Source organism: Linepithema humile, chromosome 4, assembly GCF_040581485.1.
Source record: "Linepithema humile isolate Giens D197 chromosome 4, Lhum_UNIL_v1.0, whole genome shotgun sequence".
In the NCBI taxonomy this organism is placed as follows: Eukaryota; Metazoa; Arthropoda; class Insecta; order Hymenoptera; family Formicidae; genus Linepithema; species Linepithema humile.
Window position 1 is genome coordinate 14,864,043 of NC_090131.1, and position 19,612 is coordinate 14,883,654.

The following is a 19,612-nucleotide window of genomic DNA, read 5'->3' on the forward strand; positions in this document are numbered from 1 at the left end:
GTTTATGTTGGCATCTGAACAATGTGCCGGTTAATTTTACAAAAAGAAAAGCATAAATTTTTGTTTAAATGTAATTTGCATAAAGTTTATTTTGTACTAAATAAAAAAACTATGCGCAAACGAAAGCCGCAATTCAATTATCTGAATTCTTATCGCATCGCGAGAGACTCCAACTACGGATCCATCGCCGTAAAATACGTGACTGTCACAAGGTCGGAACTTTTTTAAATTGCGTTGCAAATTCGCCATACGCTTATTCACGCAAACTGCTATTTTTCAACGACCACATTAGATTATACGGCGGTTAATCGCGTTGCTGAGTTTGAGGAAACGCCCATTTACACCATAGGCAAATGTAGAGATTGAGCGAGGACCAGGAGCAGCTGCAGCCGCGCAAAACTTTGTCCCAACCTTATTACGACTCCTCTTAACGAATTTAGCCGTCAAGCCGTAACTTGACGTTTGAGTTTCGCCGCCGACAGGGAGTGAGAATCAAGCTGACATGGCGAGCAGCATCCGAAAATGATGCTGAATATCTCAGAATAAATCTTGATTTATGTGATTTCATATTGCTTTTATTTGCGTTATACTTTTACCAAAATGCCGATTTTCGACGAACGATTGATACAAGCAAGCAATATTGCTGCTTTGTATTTCTCCTTTTGCTAACTGTAGAATTTTTCATTTCTATTGTATAATAATTATCCATAAGTATCAATACAATTTTGCAAAAAATGCTAAGTTAAAAATTATACAGTTAACAAAAAAAACACAAAATAACAATATTGCTTGCTTGTATCAATCGCTCGTCGACCATCAGTATTTTTGTAAAACTAAGAATAATGCGAATATAAAATGCGATATAAAATCGACATAATCGACAATCAAAATTATTATCAGTATTACTTTAATACATTTATTTTTAATGTTAAAAATATAAAAAAATGCGTCTTGCATTAATTGTTAAAGTTTTATTTTTGCAAACAAAGATAAATCATTTCGTGAAATTCTTCGATTATGCAGCAAACATACAGATATGGAAATATGTACATTTAACATTGATAAAACGTATCGGCATTTTTCCAACCACATAGAATTTTTGAATGTCTTTCAATAATAACTATTTTCGGTCACGCCTTGAAACATTTCACTATACAAATTTTTCACGCATTCCATACGCTCCACCTCCTCCCACCAAAAACGCCGATTCAGCAAAATCCATTCGCGCTTTCGAATCCTTCCCATTCACGCTCGCGCGTCGCGGCATCGCAAGCTTTACCACATCCCGTCAGCCAGCCGTTTCAATTATTTTGACGCGTCTCGCCGATTTTGTTGTTAAACGGATGTGTCTGCCGTGAAAGCTCGATAACCCGACATTACGACATGCTGGCAGCGCGTATGAATCGCCTTCGGGGCGCTTTATCGAGCCGATATCGACGAGCGCGCTACGATAAATCTCGCCTCCGTTTCGGGAGAAGAACGGATCAAACCGAAAGCAATTACCCACCGTCTCTCGTATCCGGTAAATCGCCGTATACATGTGGCGCGCGTTGGCCGCGCGAAGAGAGAGATAACCAGGACCTTTTAACGGTCTGGTCTCAAGTAATAAACTTAATCGCGGCCGCATTGTGCGGAGGGCAATTTCGACTGCGATACAGCAACGCGAGGGGCCAGACGAAAGGATCGGAGAAGTCTCGTCGTGACCAAAGACTTCCTCAATACACAACCCATCTTGGTGCAGCTCGTAAAACCAGCTTCGTGCTGTCAGGTATGGATCGTGTCGGGGAATCACGACAACTCGGTGAATATGCTGGATAAATATTATCGAGTCAGAGAAAGGGAGTAGCTGCGCATTTGATACTGTCATGGCTAGACGAGAGTGGATCGTCGGATTCACTTGTCACGATCTTACGAGTGATTTGTAAGAAACAAGAAAATAAACAATACTGTCCACGAAAATTCTACATCTCTCGCAGGTGCGATAAGTTATTTGCTAAGTTACTAATAACATATGACTAATAACATGACTGAATGCATCAAACAAAAATAAAGAAAATTCCTAAATATAACTTATATAAAGCATGATTTGTTCAGAAATTATGTAAAAAATATTTTTTTATTCACAAATATAATAAAGAAATTAAGTAACTCATCGTCGTATCTCAATTAACAATAAATACGCTGTTAACAATACTGTTCATTGTATTTAGAGAAATTAGTATGTATTTTAATTTTTATTAATTATATCATGTATTTTATGTCTATTAATCATCATTATTTAGTTATTTCCATTTTAAAACATTACTATATAAAATAATTACGTGAATAATTATTAAAAAACTTTCATAAATATTCAACAAACGTTTCAATAAATATTTCAATAATATTTTCAAACATCTTAATATTTAATAAATACAAAATTATTATATTTTATATGTGCATATATTATTACAATTATGTACATATATAAATAATGAACAAATATTCGGTAAATATATAGAGTGCCCTAGACTTACCGTATTATCCCGTTAATGACAGATTTCTAAGGTCATTTGGAGAAAATTCTAATATAAAAATGTAGATGCTGCAATAGTGTTTTTAAATGGAAAGGGTTTTTTTTAAGTTGATCAATCAGCTTGTCAAATACGGTGATACGGTAAGTCTGGAACGTTCTGTATTTTACTCACCAACTAGGTTACTGTTTGTTTCACTCGTTCTAAATTCCGCCTTAGACCGCTTACATTCCGCCTTTTGCATCAGCTCCATTGCATCAAAAAACCGTTGAATACCAGGAACTTTTGCTTGTTTACACACATACACACACTATCGAACGAAGAACGGCCAACGCGCTTTGTTTGGGAAAATCACGAATCGTCGCGGTACATAAACTCGAGATAAAACGTTGAACTTTGTGCCGCAACGCGTCTATACACAGAAATAGCCGATTATTTTCATTTTACACATTCCGTGATATATTTGATGCTATGCAATATATTCGCGAACGAGACGAACGACTACAGTCTCGATGGTTGTGCCGTTATAGAAACGAATATATAGAAAATTAATTAACTACATTTTCTCCAATTCAATATCAACGAGCTAAATCTTCCATATGTTTTATATTTGATAAAAAATACATTGCTTCTAGATTCTTTTAAACAAACAGAAATTATTTTGCATGCCTATTTGTGACGTCACATCTGCATTGAAATTATAACCTTTATATACACGATTCGATCGCCAGACGCTGTTTTACGCGAAGATTCGCGGTAAATAATACATTCTATGAATTGCTCATTACTTTGATCAACATTTTCGACAAGAATTTACACTCATTGGCCGGTATTCATAGTCCGTTCATATATTCAAGATCTTCTTAAGCACAAACTTATATTCGCTCTCTTCGTCAGACACAATCTATGTGTGACGAAGAGAGCAAATATAAGTCTGTGCTTAAGACAATTTTGAATATAAGAACGGACTATGAATACCGCCAATTATGTAGTTTTAGAACGCGATTATCACGGATGAAATACGCATTGCAGAAAGTTCACATTCTTCGTTGTTGTACCGAACTAAAATGAGGTTTTTCTTCCTTCTGGGCACGTACACATTACGCGCGTCAATGACTTATGGGTATTGAAATTTGATTGGCTATGCATTATTTCTTACTATGTATTAATATGTTCTGGTTCCTAGACTCATAGAGGGCGTTATCTTACTGAACGCTATGTTCGCTATCTTATTCGCGGTTATTATTTCAGGTTTGATTCGATAGAAAATAGAGAACGATTTACAAAAGCGTTAAATTGTTTAATTACATGTTCTATCCATAACAATCGTCGCGCGTAGTAAAAGTAGGAATATAACGAGTACGAGTGTTAAAGCAACGGGAATGTCGGAACTTATTATTTGTCGCGAAAGTTTACGATTAACGGCGTTGATCTGGTGATCGAATAGTACATTTAACGAGGTTACAATCGCAGTGAGTAAACAGATTTTGATGTCATAAATACGCAAAATAATGCATTTGCTTAAAACAATCAAAGTGCAATTTTTGAAGTGTTTTTGAAGTGTACTTTTTTGAAGTGTACTTTTTATTAGATATAACACGTTAAACGTTAAAACTTTAGCATGAAGGTATTGAATCAAATAGAACATATTTGTCATTGTGCATGTATCCGTATCTAATAATTCCGCGAAACCGCCAAGCGGCATCATCCATTTCGCTCGTTCAAAGAATATGCATATAATATCGAATCAATCGCGTGTTATAATAAATAGTTATATAACTATATAAACGCGTTACAGCACAAAGTGTGCTTCGTTTATCGCGACGCGACAAATTCGCGACGTGAATCCATGATTTTCGCATAAATGCGTGGACAGAATGCCATCCATTAGTGTGTATATATGTGTATAATTAATTGTAAGTGCGGTATTCATCGATTCGTTGGAGCTGATGTGGAGCAGTCTGAAGCGGATCTGCAGCGGTAGACAGACTACAATATCCTAGCTGGTGAGAGAGTGATCTATTACTTATTCATTATTTAAATACATATAGTATATGTATACATAATTGTGATAACACACATGCATCATTATAAATTTATTAAATACTTTATGAGATGTTTGAAAATATTTATTAAAATATTTGTTGAATATTTATGAATATTTTTAAATAATTATTCACGCAATTTTATTTGTTGCATATAGTTATGTTTTCACTAAAATTGAAATAATTAAATAATAAGAATTAATCATATATAAAATATATAATAATAATTCATATTAATAAAAAAACATTAATTTCTCCAGGTAGAGCCGACGGCATACTCAGCTACGATACAACGATGAGTAAGTAACCTTATTCATTATGCTTATTACGCAAATCGCTGATATCATTCGCTTTTTATTTGCCTTATTTATACATAATTGCTAAGAATCGTATTTTGACAACCACATTCTTGTCTCCACAATTTGCTTTTTTACAAATAAATAATAAAATACAAAATTACTTTCTTCCAACATAAAAAGATATAAAATTTTGTACAAATTATGTATGTAATTTATTATTTTATAATTAAAAAATCGCAAAATTTTAGGGACAAATTATATGAATATACATAAAAGAAGTTTATTATTTATTTTATATGCAGATATAAATTATAAGAAATAAAATTTTAAAATTAAAATTTGGAAAATGTAAGTTTTGAGGAAACAATATATGTATAATATTTGAAATCCTACGTACATGGATATATACATTTTAATTCATTTTATTAATATGTTTAATGTTTAATGCTTTTGTAAAACAGCGAATTGTCAAAATATGGTTTTGAATACGTATTTCATCGGTACGACGAAAGAGGCTGTGGTTATTGACACAATTGATTAATTAATTACATTTAAATACATAATTACACTGTAAATATAAATTTATTATGGTGATAACATATTATATGAAATAAAAATAAAATAAATTTGAGTGCTGGTAGCGCGAAAAAGACAATTTTTTTAAAAATACATTCAGCAGTTGAATTGTTAAGAGAGCTCGTGCCATGAACACAGTTTAACAGAAATCTGATTTAAAAATAGACATAAACGAGGGATTAAATTCAAGCAATTCGTATCATTACGGGCAATGCCGTGCACATTACACGAAGCTTTAAAGTTTCACCGATATTTCATCAAGCCCTGTAATTAACCGGTAAGCACGCAGAAGTTTTTCAGTTGAGTTGGTTGCCGAGAACAAAACTGAATTCTAAGTTAATTAGTTCTCCGCCATTTACGTAAGTGCCGGCTGGGGGTAATTGTTTGCCTTCGTTTCTTTCTCCGACCAGTCGTCGGCCTACCGCAGAGTTTTTCTGCGGATAATCGGCCTGGTTTCCGGAAAAATCCGACGCAGCCAACACGACGGTCTATAAATCCCGAAGCCACCACGAGTATCGAATATCGACAACGCGGACTAGCCGCTATTTCCCGTGTTTTCCACGAAAACGCACGAAATCGCACGTTTCGCTTACGTGTTCAAAAGCGGCGGACACAATATCTTCGACGGCGTTAAATCATCTAGCGGCGTTGTTCGGATTAAATGGCATAGAAGTGTTGCATATGAAATTCGCGCAGTGCATCATCTTCTTTGATGCGCCCCTAACCCGTGTCGCGTTATTTACAATTTCCTCCTGACACCCTTCGTGCGCGCATACATTGATTTTACCCCATAAAATCAGTGCATATTTCTATAAAATACGCATAGTTGTGCAGGGAAGAGACCCAAACATATTTTAGGTGGTATCTGCATTTTAATCAATATCATAATATATAATATAATCGATAAATTCAGAAAATGTATTCTGTCAAGATTGTCTACATAATTTCTTATGCGTAATAAAACATGATACAATTTTGATGTTTTAAATAGTAAATAGGAGTGTCAGATTTGTCTTATACTTAGTTAATAAAATATAAAGAAACAAAGTTAATTTATTTTAAACAAATAAACAACTTGAATATAACATTTATTTTATTTAGCATTAAAAAATAAAAGAATTTTCACGAACTAAACAAAAATAGTATAGAAATAACTAAACTAATCTGAGTTTTCAAATAAATTTTAAATCGAAAAAACTTTCAAAAAAAAAAAAAAAAATCAGGAAATTAAGAAAACTTTCAAGAAAACTTTAATTTATGACTGAATTATTACATTACTTAACGTTGGAAATAACGTTAAAAGTTGCTTTTCCATTGCATAAAAAATTGATCTTATATTTCTCTAATAATCTATTAGGAGATATTTATTCTTCGGTTTTAATTCGGCCACAATCATATTATTCCAATCTTCCAAACATTGAATTAAAAATTGCCTGCTCGGGTATTTTCACGGATCCCGGTGGAAATTACATCGATGATGCGAACCTCAACCATTTGCGAACGGGATTGCCTGAGGTGCTCTCCGAACAGCGTTAATTTTCCAGATAAACTAGCACCGCGCTTATTATCGTTCCAGATTGCGATCACGAATCGCTTCTATTATCGATCGCCGTAAATGCGGCAGCAATTGTATCGTCGTTATATTATATATCGTCTTTCTTAGAATACAAAATTAGCTTACTGGCGAGATTAATCATGACGATACATTATCCTGATACATTATCGATTATCTACCGTTTTTATCATCGTTTACTGAAATATCTCCCTCCTCGCTATTCTGACGCTCGAGAAGAACGTCATTTCGGTCTGCGATATCGGCGCGACGAAAACGCTCGTCGACATCAGAATACCTGACATTTTATCTGGTGCGTACCGCCACGACGCGGTAGACATTTTTTTCGCGTTTCTGCTCTCGAAAGGTCGTCCCGCTACAAGAGATGGTAATTTTCTCGCGGAAATGATATCGCGAATGAGCGAAGCGCCGTTACCGATAAGACGCAAACACCGCGTCTCCGCTACCGCTTTTCTACTCGTCGCGGGAGAATCTGCTGTCGAGGCGTGTATCTCGCCGGCGGGACGTAACGAACAGACAGTAGCAGTCCAAACTTTAATAGACCGCGGATGCGTTTTATTTCTCCCCCGTCTCGTGCTTTTTTTTTTTCTCTCGGCTATTTTCGCACTGCCTGTTCTACCTTTTTCCATTGTTTCTCGAAACCGCGGCTTTCTTGTTTCGGCTTTTCTCCCATATGTCTCACCACCGCTTCCGTTACGTTCCACCGCCCTTTTTTCTCCTCCTCCACGACGGCGTGACTACCGTCGCTTAGATTCGTAAAAGAAACAATAATGGCCTGGCGCGAGAGGAGAAACTGGTTTCGATTCTTCCTGTGTCGGCGAGGCATTCGATGGCATCCGCTTGCCCGCGACGCGTCGCCACATTGGGAGGGGAACGCGAAGGGGGATGGGGTGAATGGACGGAAAGAAGTTCTCGGCCATCATAACTTAATCCAGGCTTACGACCAAATTCTTTACGAATTGGCCGGCCCTTCCGATGCCCTTGTGTTCTTGATCGATCCTCCCACGAACGAAGACGTTGCGAAATCTCTTTAATCCTCGACCTTAAGAGCATGATTGAGAATCGTGTACGATGCTCTTTAAAAGTGAATCAATTTCGCGACGGCTGTAAGTCAGTATTCGTTACGGTTAGAAAGGAGACGTTCGACACGGCCGATTAACGTCGGGCTTTTACGCGGTGAGATCAAATGCGCGTTATATCACGGCGTTCGTATTGTGCATCGTATGTCGGTTAAAGTTTGCTGTTCGATAAAAGATTATCCCCGGTGAAGAACGAAGATAGCAGTGTGCGATACGAGCGCGTATGGTAATGCGATGCTCGGTGCGATTGAATGCGCACCGTTCGCGGCGTGCCTTCTCGTCAAGTAACGACATAATAACACAGTCAGATCAATTCTATACCTCTGGCGCAAGAAATACATTAATAATCATTGAGTCAATCTTAAAAAGTGGACGGACAGGCAAGCTCGTTGTCGATGACGATGCGTATCAATCATACGTCGAATTTTCATTCTTTCCTAACATTAATATGCTTTTTCCTACCGGCAAATTAATATCTTGCACTTTAGAGCGCCCTTTGCGTTTGACCGGTTCACCGATCAATCACTTCCGATGATTCAGTTAATTGTGACGCGTCGACCGCACGATGAATCGCCCGGAGATGACAGCAGGCGGTAGGTGGCAGCCAAAAAGATCTCCAACGGAGCATCGTCACTTGTTTTGACAGACGCCAGAGATATACGAATGTATTTTGTTTGCTCATCTTTTCTTGGCCGACCCACTTCCCTTCGGTCCTCCATCATCGTGTCCCCTTCTTTTCGTCCTTGTTCGCTTTCAGTTCTCGCGTTCCTCCCCATCCGCCCTCTCTCCCTTTCCCTTCGGCCCTTTTCGATCCTCTTGCTCGCCCCTCGCGTGCATACACTTATTTTCTTTCTTGCCACCGCCTGGCATAAATCTTCTTCACGCTTGACGCCGAAATTTCGACACTCGCGCTTAGGCTTTCAACGCGTTTAGCGCATACGAGTGCACTGAGACGTCGATAATAGAAATTGTTTCTGAATCCGGGGAGAACGCAAGACCGTATTACCGTCGCTCGATTTTAACCATGTATGCGCTGGTAAATGTGAGAATTTATCGTATCCAATAAGGACGGAAAATTTCGCGTACATTGCTTAGTTTACAATTTGCTAGCGATCCATTGCGATTACACCTAAAATTGTCGCCGCTATCAGTGTTATTTACCAAGGATCAACATGCATAAGTTACTTTAGTAGTGATATATCCCGCGAGAACAATATTACTGTTTGAATACTTGTTATGCAGCTGGTGTAGCGGAAAGCACCGCATCCATAATCAACATTTCCTATGGCGAATGCACGTACGTTCGGCGGTTCCGTTATAAAGGCGCGATCGATGTAATTGACACAGAATAAAATTCGGAGTGGTTGCACCGGAATATATTTCCCCCCCTCCCCTTCCTCTCCTCCCTCTCGCCCCTCCCTAGGCCCGTGTCGGGTTTATACGAATTTCATAGTATCGACTCCCGGACGATACACGATTGTCAACCTGACGAAATTCGCACGATGATCCCCCCAGGTGTGCTCGTCGTGACTCTCGGCACGATCCACGAGAATAATAAAAGGTTCTCAGGACCGTGGAGCGTGGAATCGCTCCGAGCTCCCGGCGGGCGGTCGGTATTGTCCGAAAAATGTGGATCGGGATCAGAGAAAGCGGGAAGCGGCGCAATATAAATGTTAATGCTACTGGACTTGAAAAGGCGCGGACGCGGGGCAAAAAGAGAGTTTAAAAAGACACGTCTGAAGTAACGTAGACGTTACGACACGCGCTCGCGCTGGCACGGACGGTATCCGCCCATCGGGGAAGCCGCGAGATAAATACATGGAAATGTCTGATATAGAACGGCGGTTTTATTTCTCCTCCGCGATTCCGCCGTACGTCCTCTCCTTCCATCGCCGTGGATTTTTAGGGCCGGATGAAAGAGCTGTACTTGAAATACGCTGTCACGCGCGGCGGAATGCGCGCGCAAAAAGCAACGCGAGTGTGCCTCAGTGGCATAAGCCACATTTTCCCCCCTCCCCCGCCCTTCTCTCTTTCTCTCCCTCGAGTGGACTTGTAACGTGACGCTGTAATAAATTTCGACGACCGAGGCAGCCGCAACAACGTTTTCGCCGCACTTGCGTGGCCGTTACGCAGAAAAAGAATTCTCCACGGGCCGCGTATAGCAACACTCTCTCCTTCATCTCTCTCTCTCTCTCTCTCTCTCTCTCTCGCTCGCTCATCCGGCCGCTCTTTTACTCGCGGCACTTACGACCTTTTGAAGGTAGCGTCCACCCCCGCGCGCACCTTTACATTTGCATGCGCCACGTGATTCATGTTTCTCGAGGCGGACGCGACGGAGTTTCGCCTCCCGGGGCAGAGGACACGATCCGAAAGTCCAGGGGCGTGTTTCGCGGTGAAAACGCGGCGTGTCGTGCGCCGTCCCACTCATCGTCGTAGCCTCTCGCTCCTTTCTGTTATTTACGTCCGCGGTGTCTGTCGACATATCGCTGAGATTACAAGCATTCCTTGAAAAATTCGTCCGCCGAGTATCTCAAGGGGAACGTCAAGGATTCTGAATGGTAGAAAATTAAGAGAGCAGGAATATGCGAGCGCGCGTCTTATTCATGGCGGCCGTGCGGATTGCAATAATAAATAAATAACATGGAAATCACGTAAGAATAAATGTCGCCATATAATATAACTCGTTTTAATATATTAAAATTTTACTAGAGAAGATAAAATATAATCAATAATAAAAACATAACGTATTATAATTAATTTTACGATATTTTTGTAAAGACTGCTAGCATTTGGCTATAGATTGTGATCAAGTTCTTCTCGCATCGATAACAAGTTTACATTGAGTTTCGTTATTTTATTAGCGCGGCACATAATGTTAGATTAGAACATAATCGATAATTGCAAAATTTATCCTTGTCACTGCTTTATAAATTAGACGTTATCTACAGAACCGTTCAATCTTAAAAATTCAATTCAAGCGACAAAGGCACGAGCATAGGCATATAAAGAAATAATCTCTTCAAAAAGATAAAATATTCCAGCCATTATTGGGGTTAACTTTGATTAGCCCATCAGATAATCCCACAAAATCGTCCACTTCAGAACCGTCGTTACCCTTCAACAGGTTCTGCGATTGAAAATCCGAAATCTACCGATCTCGGCGAGATCTCCGCCTGGGTTTATGGAAGCCAGTCGGAATCTCTATGGGCGCATAATCCTCCGACAATGGGCGGCATCTAAACGGAGATTTATCTATTGACAACAGGGGCCCTATGCTCAGATCAACGTCGTTTGGGTAAATCGACTGTATAAGGCGTCTAAGCCTTAATTCTGATTTATCGACAATCTGGCGCGGACTGCGGCGAAAGTCTTCATCATTGGCATAAGTCGTTCGCGGCTGCATCGATTCTTTATTAGACTATTACTCTTAGAATATAATCTGTCGTGACGGCGATCGTTCGCAAGCTTTGATGGCCGAATCTCCCCTTAGAACACGTTTAATTGGAACGGCGCTATTGAAATCCGCTATTCGGAGTCCGTTATTGTGACGTTTACGAACGATTCGTAAAGACCGAAGTATAGCTGATCTATCAAATTAGAAGTTTTATCGTGTCTTTTATATGAAAACTAAACTTATCTGAAAGTGGACCACATCTTCTAAAGAGTTTTACCCTTCTCCCCCTTCCTTCTCTCTCGTCTTCTCCGGAGCTTCTCATCGTATTACATCAATTCACCACGGCGGTATAGTTACCCTCGAAGTTGCTTAGATACACAGGTCGTGAACTTGTAAAGCATTCCGCGGAACGGAAGACAGATGTGGAGTCTGCCGCGACAGCCACCGAATTTTGGAAACGTGTCCGTGCATACAGGCGCCGATGGACGCGGGTCGAATACAATATTCTATAAATTCGAGAATGTCGACCGTCAATGCGTGGTCACGTGCCACGCGTCTGGATATCTACCGGCATGTGATAATTAATTCAGAAAGCCCGAAAACTTACCGCAACTGTGAATACTAGAATAAAGCTCATGTAACGAAGAGTATCCTCAAAAAATCGCCCAGCGGGGATGCTATTATGTCGGAAATGGAGAAGGAGACCGTGAAACCTGAAAAAATGCGGCGGTTCCTTTTACGAGTAATTTATTGTTTGACCCGTGCGCCTCTTCCTTGGGGAAAATCATTAATTTTTGCGTTAGGATAGAACGCCCATTACTTTGTCGAAAACTGCCGTAAAGATGTCGCGTGCCGTTTTGCTTCAAATATTTACAATACATGCGCATCAATAATGTAAGCGAAGAAACTGTGGATAAGGAACAAAAGGATATGTGACTTCTACCGTGTCAAATAATTTAGACGCGACAGAAAACATTAAAAAAGATTTAAACAGAGGGCAAATGGCTTTGAACAAAAATATTTCGCATTATGTCAATAAATTATTTATAATTGTAATATTTTTTTTCATTTTTTTTTGTTTTTACATTGTATCTAGTGAACCTCGTATAAGTGATTTAAAGGCTACCATTTCACAAATGAAATGTGATGTTGGATTTACGAAGAAGAAATATAACGTGCACTTGAATTATTCCGAGTTACAAGAGCTCGATTGCACCTGGCGTGAGCACACATTGAATATACTATCGGAAGCAGTGTTACATATATGTGTATATATGTACATACACACACATACACACATATATATATACAGATACACTTTGGCAGAATGCAATAAAATGCAATAAAAATGTAATTTCCGAAACCTCTTCACTTGATCCAAAAATAGATAGCCGCAATTTTTCACCGCGACAGTGGTCAACGGGACAATATCTGATGGAAAGTCGAAGGTGTGTAAGATCCGACAACGTGAAAAAATTCAGCCAACCCTTTTCCAAATAATTCTTTGTTTGACCTGCGCACTTTCACGTCCGGGAAAGCCATTAATTCCCCTGTCAGAATGGATCGAGCAGAACCAGCTAGAAAATCGTTACGCCCAGACATATCGACACCCTTCCTGAATTCCGATAGAAGCTGCACAACGTCTAATGGAAGTTTCGCGGGTTTCGATGGAAAGTGCACCCTCTCAATATATGTTCAATACAGACAATAATGAAAAAGAGCATACTCGAAATGTATGAAGAAGTCGAGTATGAATGCGATGTTCGTGTCGATGTTCTCATACATTATGCAATTCAGAGAAAATATTCATACGTTATTCTCGCATGACTGTAACTTTTCTTTTCGCACATTACAAGTTTTATAAAAATCATACAGTTACTATAAATACACTAAATTAATTAGAAAGCTTAAACACTTGCCAATTCATTAAATAATCTCTACCTAAACTAATAAGCTTCTAGTTACCTCAAAACGATCAAAATTCAGCAATAATCATTTATAAATTTGTGATTTTTATTTTAATCTTATTATATATTCCGCGAGAACATTGGCATATACTTTTCGCAGATACTGTACTCGCAGCAAGGCGCCCCTGATATACTAATTACAATATATCTCGATCGATCCACACTGTAATCGGCCGTAATTGTTGTTGGAGTGATGATTAATTGTTGTGAGCCGATGCGTACACCGGCAAATGCGTTACGCACGACAGGTTGGTGTGTCATTATAAATAATCATACAAATCATTTCACCGACACCTCGTTTATCACTGAGTTAATTATCGATGACCGGATTAATTATAATGTCGATGGACTTTGACAGCTAAACAGGAGTTTACTAACAGATCTTCGCGGACTTGGTGCATTTTGAATAGTTGTCAGTTAATTAATCGAAACTGTAAGATGTTCTCCAGATTGTGGCGTGAAGCGTAAGACTAGAAGCATTTTTCAAAATTTTCAAGGTCTTGAAATGTCTCGATAGTTTAAAAGTTTTGAGAAGTTCTCAAAGTTTTGAAAATCCTTCAGAGTTTCCAGGTCTTCGAAAGTCTCGAGAAACTTGAAAGGCAGTTAATGTCGTGAAAAGAATGAACAGCCAATATTCTATAAGACGCCACTATTCTGAACGCATTATTTGAAATAACTTAGAGAACTAATATTTGCTATGATTAATGCTATTAATTTTAATTTTAATTGCATCATTTTCATTCTTTTTAAATCAGAACATAAGATTAGTTAACAAAATACAGAAGGATTTAGTTTAAAATTTAGTTTAGAAAGATGGATACATAGAATCAGTTTTACGGAAAAATAAAAAATTTATTACATCGTTTTATCATATTTGACATAAAACACATGACATCCTGCATAATTATCGCAAATATAATAATAAATAATTTTTCTGTATCGTGGTAAATGTAGCTGATATCCTTTGCATCACATTGTAAAGTGAAATTGTTCGATTTATAAATCAACCGTATCAACAAGCATGCCGTAAGAGCGCATGGAATTAAAAAAATTTCACACCTTGAATAGAGGATCTTCCGTCCGCATTTACATAAATATTCAGCCGGAATCTCAGTATATAGCACACACTTTTAACACTGCGCCGCGCGAAGTAGGTCCGTCCGCCCGTCTCGGCGAACTTGGCGGAACGTTATTGCATTTTATATTTCGCGAGTCTAAGGATGCATGCCCGAGTCAGCCAACTCCACTTTTTCGCGTATGAGTCTAAATTAAAGTACGTGAGAAATTCGCCCGAAGGTGCCATAAAATATTCGCGGCAACCCCCGCGCTGCACTGTCTACCCTGTACTGCGGCAGCAAAACGCCGCAACCCCTACTATCTCTACGCTTTTATCGTGTATCTACCGGCATTATGCGCGATGTTGGTGTGGTAACCCAAATAACAGCGTGATGGAAACCGCCAAGTGCGTTTTCCGTAGATGATGCCTTGTCGCTCACCGCTTCGAAATTGCTGGGCGTTTTCGAATAAGCGATTTTGTGGGCGATCTCTCTCCCCCTCTCTCTCTCTCCCTCTCTCTCTTCCTGTCTCTGTCTCTCACGTGACGGAACGGTCCTAAAGCGCAACGCGCGAACGTCAAAACGAAAATATTTGTATAACCCTCGGCACGACGTGATCTCATCACCGTAACTCCCCCAGAAGAGCGATGTTGTAAAGTACTGGGTTACGTATCCGACTATTCCACCGTTCACTTGCCACCGTCTCGAGAATGTTATTTCGCATCCGTCGAAAGTCCCGAAACTAAATTGGTGTAAGTTTTCCGTGAAAATTGATCGTGGTTAAAATTGAAATTATATTACTACGAGTAATCCTTTTAAATATGAATTTTAGATTAATAATTATATAAATATAATTAAATTTGCAATTTGGAGAAAATACACGTTCGTATAACAAGTTGTATGAAAAATTGTTTGCACGCTTTAAAATTCATGCAAATTTTTATGTTCAAAAAATTAATGCGTTTTCTCATAACATGAATAAAAGAGATGCTAGGAGCAAATTGACTTCTTTGGCTTTAACTTAGCCACGAAATAGGATCTTATTACCGCACTGCAGTTCTGTTGAAACGTCCTGTATATCACTCCCCCGCATTTCCCATTCCATATAGCGCGTAAAGCGAGCACGGTAGTTTCACGCCACGCGAGCAACTATGCGGATCACTACGTTGCACTCGAGGAATCTGAAGGGAACCGACTACATATCTTACTCGATTTCACACGTCGTGAAACATGGGATTACGCGTTAAAAAATTCTAATTAAAACCAATGATGGTCGCCGACTACATCTGCCGGTAAAAAGCGACCGAACTAAAAAAAAGAAAAAAAATATACGCTTGGAATTTCGTAATTAAGTCGAAATGCGTACTTTTATTTTACGGATTTCTCTCGTTTTCTTACATCTAACATTTCTCAGAATGTTGCAGGATTGTAATTTTATCGCTTTAATTTAGGAATGTGTTAGAAATAGAAATTTCCAATTTTGCAGAACTACATAAAAAAACACTAAATTAATTTTACATTTGTTGAATTTGTAAAATCTGTGCGCAGGTATATGCCTTATTTTAAACAATTGTATTTTAAACAAGCGACATTCTAAACCTTTTTATTTTTATTTTTAAATTGAAATATGCTGAAAGTTTTTTAAATCGAGAAAAATTGTTTTTCGATATACAGTTGCTATATTACGAACCTTTCCATTTTTATATTTTTTAAAGTTTTACTCCGATCGCACACATAATATATCAATAAAACAATACAATAAAAATGGATTGTTGCAAGCTTTTGAATCGCTCTGAAAATAATGAAAACGTGAGGTATTTGTCTGAACGAGTAATCATATAGCTATAAAATCCCGTAATAGCCAATTGAGAGGTACTTGACAAAAATGTTTTCTGCAATCGCGTAAACAATGAAACGCCACTTCGGGAAATATGCACTCCGCGAGCGAGCATGAAGACGGCCGATAAAATCTGACTCCGAAGCAGTTGAAAAAGTAATGTAAGCAGAGATGGATCAACAACAAAATGACTATCACGTGTCGACTTTAATATTTACTACATCGCGGTGCGGTTGCGGCTGCAAGTCGCGGTGCAATACGTAACCGAATGTAGAACGCCGCTTTACGAATGTTGAATGTTAGTTGGTAGAACATCATATCGAGGCCTTGCCCAAACACTCGGTCCGCGCCGGCAGATGTTTAGCTTGCCGTGTACTCTGTTTACGTAGCTTAATCGAAAAATCATAAGTGCGCGCGATATCGCGTAGACGTACGACTATTATACAACGGCATGCTTTACTCGTGGAAGCGGAACGCTGCCGGAAGCGACGTGTAGGTTCGATCCCCGATCCCCATTTATTTATGAATTTCTTAATGGCTGATTCGATGCGGGGAAAAAATGTTTATCATCTACACGTTATTTTACTGACAAATTGGAAAACAGTAGAAATTATAGACAGCGCAAACATGTGGTGAGAGAAAACATGTGAGAGAAAATTTTAATCCATAATGATTGGATAATAAACCTGAAAATTCAGATAGAATTGCTTAGTGATTAAAAGTTTGTAAAAATTTTGTTTTTCTGTCGTTTTATGAAACTGAGATTTTATTAAACATTTTATTAAACGAATTTTGTTTTTACCGAAACAAAAGATACTTGTAACAACATGAATGACAAATTGCGAATTGAAAATTATTATATCACGCCGAATCAGAAGGAATGAAAAATGTCATCTTTCAAATATATTCTTTATATCCTACTTTATTATCGGAATGCTCTTTGTCATCGAAATGATGTATACCCAATCGATTCCGATTGGTAATAAATTTTGCATGATGCGATCAGTAAACGTTACCTGTAACAACGTGTCATGAAACGTTATAGAAAATCCTGTTATCACAGATCGGGATAATTGCAAACTTGATGCGTAATATCAAGAATAATTTAATTTGACATGCAATATTGAATGTATTTATGCGCGATACACCGACATACACACTTTGCTGGAATCTTCCGCGTATTAGATTGTATACATCCTGGCTTAGGACAGTCCCCGGAGATTCATTCGAACTACTGATAGCGAGATACGGCTGGTAGTGACACCAATCAATGTACACTCATGTATAACACGAGAGCGTTTAGCCATCCGCAGGCTACGGATTTAGATAGGGTTAGCTATGAAGAGGGAAATCTAGTTGCCCGGGTCCCTAATTATCCCAAGATCGACTCGCTGCGGGTGAACAGGTATAAACAGTGATTCTCAGCTAGACAGTGATCAAAGCGGTTCATCTATACAGCCCCGGATGAGATGTGTCTCCTGTAGTAGATGATTTTCTCTTGTCGTTTACTATAATAGTTTAATATATAATAGTTTTATTGACGGATGTAAATTTATATTAAAAGAAAAATCTTTGTTAGACAAAGTAATTTTGATTACGCGACTTAAAACATTTTAATTAACGAAAACATATATGTATATATTTTTGATAAAATATCTTGTTAATAAATTATTAAACGCTAATAATTTTAGTAAAAGGAATTCAAAAATAAATTACTTCGTGGCATGTTCGCTTACCGCCTGTCTCGCGTATTTTTTATACTCGTATTCGTAGCTTTACTTTATACATGCTTGCTATCAATCACGTCACTTTCCTGCAGACATATTGACTGCAGTCATTAATCTCATTTCAAGCGCTCGCTAGTACCGATATTATACGTTCTCGATAGTGGTTTAAATGTAAAAATGCAAATAGAAGCAATAGTACATAACTTCTTTGAACACGCATTACATATAAGTAATAGCATTACAGAAAATATATAACATGACGTGTTAAATGTTTCCTGCAGAACTGCTCTATATTCTTTCTTACGTTTTATTTAAATTATGATACTCACGTTTGTATTTAGGCATTTATGTGCCGACGCCTCGGCTATGTTGCAGCGTTATAAAAGTTTTTTTCGAGAATTATAAGTACGCGGCGCAGTTTGCGGCACAGATACATATATGTATCTTTCACGCAAATTATATCAATATTGACCGAGTAGTTTCAGCAGGTTTCGGTACACGCACGTGGCGGTTTTGTGGCGGTATACATATGTCCACGAGTGCCATTCTACGAATAAAAGCACGCTAATATTCAATAGCAATATCGTACGAACAGTTTAATACGATGCGCCGTACAGCGATTTGAAGTTGTAAATTCAATTTACAGGCGGGACACGCGCGCACATATTCTTTGAGGTACGAGCGGTTCGTGCTTGCAAGACATAATGAATTTCGCGGACCGCGCCAACATTAGGCGTCCGTAATCCCACGCAAAAAGACGTCGTCGGCTCGGCGGCATTTCGTGTTTCGAGTCAATGGTATTTTCATGATAGATCTTTCGTGCAATCGCATCCGCGATGAGTTACCGTCGATGTATTTCAAGGATTTAATTATTCCCGGTATCTCTCGCGTCCGCCAACGGCATATTAATCATATGCTAATCAAAGGTCGTTAATGTGTCTACATTGAACATCGGATTTACCGAATTGATTTAGAGAACGACCGTTGGGAAAAGAATGACGAAAGAGCGAAATAGGCATGATATATTTTTATAGCACGCATAAGCGCGATTGATTTCGAACGTCTACGCGTACGCAGCCACACAGACATACATCAATATTCATATTACATTCATTAAACATTTACTCGGGTTTTATTATTACAGTTTAACATTGCATCATGATATTGTAATACTTGAACAAAAGTATACAATGCGGAAAGAGTAAATAGCGTTTCTCGCAAATTGCGAAATATTGCGTCAGTAAATAAAAATCCGATAAAGAGTTAATACATCATTTCAATAAATGTCGGTGCTTTTATTTGAATTGCGCAGATTGCGTAGAGTAGAAACAAAGCGCGTCCATTCTACTACTCCTGACAATATCGCTTACCCGAAAATCGAGATATTTCGCGCCGAATCAATAGACCGAAACATTATTGCGCGCAATATGCGGATATGCGCGACACTGTAATATTCGAGACAGTATTATTGGCAAAAAGCGAGCACTGTAATATCTTTAAGAATTCTCCGCGAGAACGTAAGACATTCTTTATACTTTCCGCTATTG

General features: G+C 38.5%; 1 protein-coding gene and 1 long non-coding RNA gene across 4 annotated transcripts in view; one reads left to right on the forward strand and one right to left on the reverse strand.

Moving 5' to 3' along the window:
* The window catches only part of sli (slit guidance ligand), a 317,304-nt gene that overhangs the window by 295,235 nt on the left and 2,457 nt on the right, over positions 1-19,612 (reverse strand). Inside the window, exon 1 of one of the 3 annotated variants that reach the window (XM_012364006.2) lies at positions 2,688-3,371. The exons of the other annotated variants lie outside the window; for them this stretch is intronic. The gene's annotated coding sequence lies outside the window, so the exon portion shown is untranslated. Of the gene's footprint in view, positions 1-2,687; positions 3,372-19,612 lie in introns of those variants that run through there. 3 annotated transcript variants of the gene reach the window in all.
* The window catches only part of LOC105670473 (uncharacterized), a 40,130-nt gene continuing 24,179 nt past the window's right edge, over positions 3,662-19,612 (forward strand). The window contains exons 1-2 of the long non-coding RNA XR_001100431.2: positions 3,662-4,519; positions 4,819-4,857. This is a non-coding gene — a long non-coding RNA (uncharacterized lncRNA). The remainder of the gene's footprint in view (positions 4,520-4,818; positions 4,858-19,612) is intronic.